We start from the raw sequence: 7,327 nt of genomic DNA, 5'->3' as shown, positions 1-7,327 counted from the left end.
AGGAGACCATCAATGCATTAGGGTGGAATCAATTTTGCGTTAGGCATGATAGCATCTGGCCCAACCTTGTCCGCACATTCTACACTAGCAAATTCGACATTGAGAAAAACACCGCCTTTGTTGAAGGGGTGTTAGTTCGCTTCCTAGCAGAAAGAATTAATGAAGTGTTCAACCTAAGCAAAAATCCTAGTGCAGAGGGGAACCACATCTTGGAACAGCCAACGCCCAGTGAATTAGAAGATGCATTGAAAGTGGTGGCCAAACCTGGAAGCAAGTGGCAGACATCAAGAAACGGATTCAAGATGCTTGCTTCCAGGAATTTGAATCCGGACGCAAATATTTGGTGTTATCTTATTAAACGTAGCATCATGCCTACAACGCATGATGAAACATTAACCAGAGAGCGTGTCTTGGCCACCTATTACATAATGCAATGTATCCCCTTGGAAATTGGAAGGATCATTTGGGATCAAATCAAGGCCATCAAGAACAAGCCTAGAGGGCAATTATACTTTCCATGGCTCATCTGCGCATTATATGAACACGGGGGCATCCCTCTGGGGGATGAGTATGAAGTAGTCGATGGTCTAATAGATATAAAGTCAGTACGACGTCTACTTTGAGGATCACAACATCAGCCAGCCTTACCAGCCAAGGAAGTAACACGAAGACCTCGACCATCAGAACGCGCCCCCAAGAAGCAACGTGTCATAATAGTTGAAAACAACGATGAGGCTTCAGAAAATGAAGAAGTTGAAGCTGAGCCAGCAATCTTAGCTGAGGAAGTGCAACCTGCTCTTGAGTTTATCCATGATTCGCCAACAGCCCAGCCAACAAGGAGCCCTGAACAAACACAGCAAGAACCCACTTTCATAGATCGGGACTTCTCTCAATCATTTCCTTCACCCACCAAAGTCCAAATCACACTTTTGTGCCACCTCCAGTAATTTTCGAGCCAACTGGGTTAGAAACCAGTAACGCGGTAGCATTCGAAGGCCCAGTTGGACGAGAAGAGCCAGCGCCCCAACACAGCAGCATAGACTGGGAAGACTTGAAAACATTCATTAGTGATCAACTCTGACCGTTGGCCGCATTAATTGAAGAACTTCGACAACAGAACAGGGTACTAAGGGATTACCTGAGGCAGCAAACAAGAAGCATGCAAGACCAGTTCGTGTACACAACACAATACATCAACCAAGTCTTGGTGGGTATGTTTGTCTTGCCTCCATTACCAACACATCTCAGGAATCCCCTGCGTTTCATGGATGAGAACCCTGAATAAGAAGGACGTAAAGATGATGCGCTAGCGCAGTAATATTTTAGGGCGTTGGGTTAAAGAAAAATTTCTGTAATATTGAGTTTATTTGTTCTTTTACATCTTTTTGTTATGTTAATGAAATCTATGTTTAAATATGAAGAATGAATGAAAAATTATCATTTCGAATCTTTGCGTTTGTCTTCAGCATAATTTATTTTTGTTCTTTGATTATTTTTTTTAAGTATTGTGCCTAGCATAACCTCAATGATATCAACTATATGAACTCATAAGCATAAGATCAGAGTGAAGGAAATAGACAAGGCTTAAAATTCTCTTAAAAGATTTACTTTACTTTCTAACGTGTGCAAGCTTTAGATCTTAAACTCCTTTCAATTTCTCAAAGCTTTTTAAAACTTTGTTTCTCTTTTAGCAATAAGGATTTGCCTCATTTCCAAATTTGGGATGAGTCTAGCTCATTTCCAAATTTAGGGATGGGGGAAATTCGAGTGTAGATGCATCAACGAATATACCATTTTTTAAAGAGAGAAATTCAAATGCAGCTCCTCTGTCATTTCCTTAAAAGAAGAGAATCTTAATTGGCATGAGTTTAGTTGGAACAGGCACTTGGCCGTAGTTGGATGTTCGCATGACAACCCTGGGGTAAGCCAAAATGAAGTTAAGTCACTTAGACCAACGCGTCCCATAAAACTCCTCTATCTAGTCAAAAGAAAGAAACTATACCTTGAAAAAGGAATGAATATTACATGAGTTTAGTTGTAAAAGGTTCTCACTCGTAGTTGGATGCTCGCATGACACCCGTGGGCGCAAGCCAAAACGAAAGTGAGATACCTGGAGCAATGAATGGGTAAATAAGTACGCAATCATTTTCTTTTTATCCAGTGTTTTTTAAGGGAAAAAAAAACATCTTACGCATTGCCGGTTTAGAAAAGATTGAAATGTTTTGAGAAATGAAAGGAGTTGCGATAAGAAGCCTGCTGCACTAGAAACAAAATATTAGTCATTTTAAGAAACACGTCAAGCTAAGTATATTTTCTCAACTCTTACTTAGCTTTGTGATTGAATATGATGAGAGGTGAAACTTGAGTATTTAAGGCTGAGGAAATAGCAAGGAATTACTTTAGAATGCTTGAGGACACGCATTGTTCAAATTTGGGGGTGATTGATAACTTGTAAAAAATACAGGTTATCTTTGCTCTTAAGTTAGAACAATTAGGGTTTTTAATGATAAATTCTCCTAATTTTTAATAGAAACACATGGATTTACTTGAACAATAGACAATTCATGTAAAAGAAGTTTTATCACTGATTATCGCGGCTCTAACACACTACTTTGCAGGATTTCAACGCAATAACTGACAAAAACGCATTAGACAAGCGTTGACGCATGAACCATGCGTCGGAGGGAATTCAATGCATAAAAGATTCGTTACTCTGGGCTGATTGTGTCACATCACCACTTGCAAGCATGGGCTCCTGCAACAGGCGGCGTCTGAAAAGCTTCCAAGAGGTTAGGCGGCCAACCAGGACATGGAATTTAATGTTGTCCAGGGCATGGATTTAAATGCAGCCCATCTTCCAAGTGGACGAGACCAGTGCCTATAAATACTTGAAGACCCTCCAGAATTAAAAAAGAAAAAGAAGAGACAATTAGAAACTCTATACTCTTTGTAAATTTTTTAGAATTAGTTTTAGCTGTACAAGCTGTGCCGAGGTGTAAGATGATCGAAGGAACTGAGAACCATCACCACCGCCTGCCAAGGAGTGGAAAAAGTTATTCTTGAGAAAGATACTCTGTCCTCGGCTCTTTAAAGTGATTGTACACAACAAGATTGAGCCAAATAACTACAAGAGATTGTGTTCTTTGGCTTGACTCATTCTCTCTCTTAATATCATTTTCATATCATTTTGATTGAATATAGTTCTTTGTAAAGACTCATTGATCCTTTGTTCAGTTCATATATTTGAGCATCACTTTTGCTACTGTTTGTCTTCTATTTATGTTGAAAGCATTAGTACTTCATGCATAATTATGTTTCAACGCCTAACCCAACTTAACAACTTGGTGAAAGCATCTTTAACTTAGTTATTTGAAAGAATAGCTAAGTCGCATGAAGCAGAACGCCTAGTACAGCTAGAGATAGACTTACTGGTGTTTCTTGCATTCTAAGTTAGACGCATATAACCTAGAGATAGACTTGTATGTCATTTGTATTGAGAAATGTTGAATGGAGTCTAACGCATGAACAGAAAGATGAACAAACCATCCCAATTCATCTACACTACATAAGTTGTGTACATGAATCTTTAACCGGCGCGTCCACTTAAAAAAAAAAAAACCATTCTAACATGAACCATCATTTTCCACTTAGCTCTTTTGTATCACACTGCACAGGCACAACATGTTAGTATAAACAACACATCTTTTGCATTTATTTAGGAAAACCCCTACTGCGAGTACAACGCATTCTCTGTGTTTAGTAAACTGAATCCCTGTGTTCCACCCTGGACTTGCGAGGAACCTAGATTAGATTTATACTTGGGTTTAATCTAGAAAAACTTGAACGCCATTTTAAGAAGTTGTATGCCCTCTGTGTATAAGTCTAACGCCCCGACGCATTGCACATATTTGGACGCATCAAGGCATAATACAACACTCCTACTTAGAATTTATTTTTCCAATCTGTTTTACTCTAAGCACTCCTAACGCACCACACGATAGAAAAATTGGAACATATATAAAGTCTAATCATCTCGTGGTTCGGTCTTATACAAAATCTTTGTATGGAACACCCCGTTCGCACGTTTCCACATGAATGGTCAGGATCTACCATCTGTAGTAGTTTACAACACTTGCAAAACAAAGCGGGCCGTATCCGTAGTGTCACCAGGATTAGGTATCTCACCTTAATCCTTATACTACATAACTATTTAGGTTATCACTTAAGGCATGATCCACTAGTATATTATATATACATGCTTAAGTTTACATAAGATAGCCACAGAGCTTTGTTTATTGGACATGAGTAAATGCCATAATGAAATAACAGTTATTTTATTCATAAAACAATGTGCATCATTACAAACACCGAGACTACCGGAGAATTAGGACACCAATCCCAACAATCCCCCACTTGTCCTAATGCCTCGGGAGACTAATGTACAATACAATATAAAACATGTACAATATAAAATTAACTAGGGCATACCTCAGTATCATCTCCCACTTGCCCTAGACAAGATGTCACAGGTCCCGCAGACCCAAACTCTCCAGGTGACCCTCGAACACTTTAGCCGTGAGATCCTTTATAAAGGAATCAACAACTTTGTGCTCCGATGCGATCTTCGTGATTATCACATCACCGCAATGCACAATCTCCCTGATAAAGTGGTATTTTCGCTCTATGTGCTTACCCCGACGATGACTCCGAGGCTCCTTTGAATTTACCACAGCCCCGTTGTTATCACAATACAGAGTGATAGGAAAATCCATATTTGGACAACTTCCAAATCTGAAAGGAATTTCCTCAGCTAAACTGTTTCCTTAGCTGCTTCACAAGCAGCTACGTATTCGACTTCCATAGTGGAGTCCATAATGCATCCCTGCTTGATGCTTTTCCATACTATAACTTTTTCATTCAGAGTGAAAACTGACCCCGATGTCGATTTGCGAGAATCTCTATCGGTCTAAAAGTCAGAGTCCATGTATCCTATAAGCATCAGATCCTTATCTCCATACACGAGCATGTAGTCCCTCATTCTCCGAAGATATTTGAGGATCGTCTTGACCGTCGTCCAGTGATCAAATCTTGGATTGGACGGATACTTACTGACAATCTCTACTGTATAGCAAATGTCGGGTCTGGTACACAACATTGCATACATTAAGCTTCCTACACCTGAAGCATAGGGAATCCGTCTCATCTCCTCAACCTCTTGAGGTGTCTTAGGACATTGATCCTTAGACAAAACGATTCTACCTAAAGGGTAACAAACCCCTCTTGGAATCCTGCATCCTGTACCTGATCAACATTTGATCGATGTACGATGCCTGAGATAGGGCTAACCGTTTGTTCTTACGACCCCAAATGATCTGGATCCTTGGAACATACTGTACCTCACCCAAATATTTCATTTGGAACTGGGCAGCTAGCCCTTTCTTAATGTCAGTCAGATACCCTACATCATTCCCAATGAGTAGGATATCATCCATATACAGTACCAGGAAAGCTACTGAGCTATTGATGATTTTCTTGTAGACACAAGGCTCATCAACGTTCTGATTAAAGCCAAACGACTTGATCGTAATGTCAAATTTGATGTTCCAAGATCTAGATGCTTGTTCCAGCCCATAAATGGACCTATTAAGCTTGCAAATGTTTTGCTTTTGATATGGAACTATAAACCCTTCTGGTTGAGTCATATAGATGGTTTCCTTAAGATTACCATTAAGAAAGGCAGTCTTGATGTCCACTTGCCATATTTCATAATCATAAAATATGGCTACGGACAGGAGAATCCAGATAGACTTGAGCATGACAACAGGTGAGAAAGTTTCCTCATAGTCAACTCCTTCGACCTGGGTATAACCCTTTGCCACGAGTCTAGCCTTAAAGGTTTGCACCTTTCCATCTACACCTCTCTTTCGCTTATAGATCCACTTACACCCAATAGGTCTTACCCCATCAGGTGGATCAACAAGCTCCCATACGTTATTGAAGTACATAGACTCCATTTCCTGGTTCATGGCTTTAACACATTCATCTTTGTCAACATCCTTCATTGCTTTCTTAAAAGATAACGGATCATTGACCCCATCATTCGAAATGATGTTTTGGGCTTCAGTCAAACCCATGTAGCTATCCGGTGGGTTCATAACCCTCCCACTACGTCGAGGCAGTCTCAACTCTTGAGTTGGTTGACTAGATGTTCCGACCTCAACAACTCTTGTTGATTTGACAGCCTGCTCAATAACTCTTGTTGAACCCTCAAAAGTCTCAGTCTCACTAGAAATCTCATGCAAAACGAGCTTACTTCGTGGATTATGATCCCTCATATGGTCTTCTTCTAAAAAGATAACATTTGTAGAAACAAACACTTTGTTTTCACTCGGATCATAAAAGTATCCACCTCTCGTTTCCTTGGGGTAGCCTACAAAGAGGCGAACCTTCGAACATGGTTCAACTTCTTTAGGTTAGTCACTAGCACATGTGCTGGACAGCCCCAAATTATGAAGTGGCGTAAACTACCTTTAAAACCTCTCCATAACTCAAAATGTGTTTCAGAAACATCTTTCGAGAGAACATTATTCAGGATATAGCATGCAGTCTCCACTGCAAAACCCCTAAACGAGTCTGGAAGATGAGCATAACTCATCCTAGACCGAACCATGTCTAACAAGGTTCTATTTCTCCTTTTTGATACACCATTCAGCTGAGGTATACCAGAGGCCGAGAGTTGGGACGCAATTCCATGTTCTATCTTATAGTTCTGGAATTGGAGGTCCATGTACTCTCCACCACGATCAGATCATAGTGTTTTTATCTTCTTACCAAACAAGTTTTCAACTTCAGTCTTATACTCCTTAAACTTGTCAAGGGCTTCAGACTTACGTTGCATTAGGTAGAGATACCTGAACCTTGAATAATCTTCTCTGAAAGAGATGAAATATTCATACCCACCCTGAGCTCTAACATTCATCGGACCGTAGAGGTTTGAATGTATAAGCTCTAAGGCTTCCTTGGCTCTGTAACATTTTCCAGTAAAAGGTCGTTTGGTCATTTTGCCATCGACACATGATTCACATACTGGCAAGGAGTTTTCTTCTAAACTCTTTAGAAGTCCATTTTTCAAAAACTTCTCAATCCTATTGAGGTTGATGTGACCTAACCTTAGATGCCAAAGATGGACATTTTCTTTAAGAGAAACTTTTGGTCTTTTAGCTGTTATTGTCGTACTGAACATTTCAGTATTAAACAAGGCTTGTATGACTAACGACCTTAGTACATATAAGTTACTTTCCATTGAACCATAACCAATCTCCATTCC

This window comes from Benincasa hispida, chromosome 1 (assembly GCF_027475165.1).
Source record: "Benincasa hispida cultivar pf3 chromosome 1, pf3_genome.v1.1, whole genome shotgun sequence".
Classification (NCBI taxonomy): Eukaryota; Viridiplantae; Streptophyta; class Magnoliopsida; order Cucurbitales; family Cucurbitaceae; genus Benincasa; species Benincasa hispida.
Note: the sequence above shows the minus strand (reverse complement) of the source record.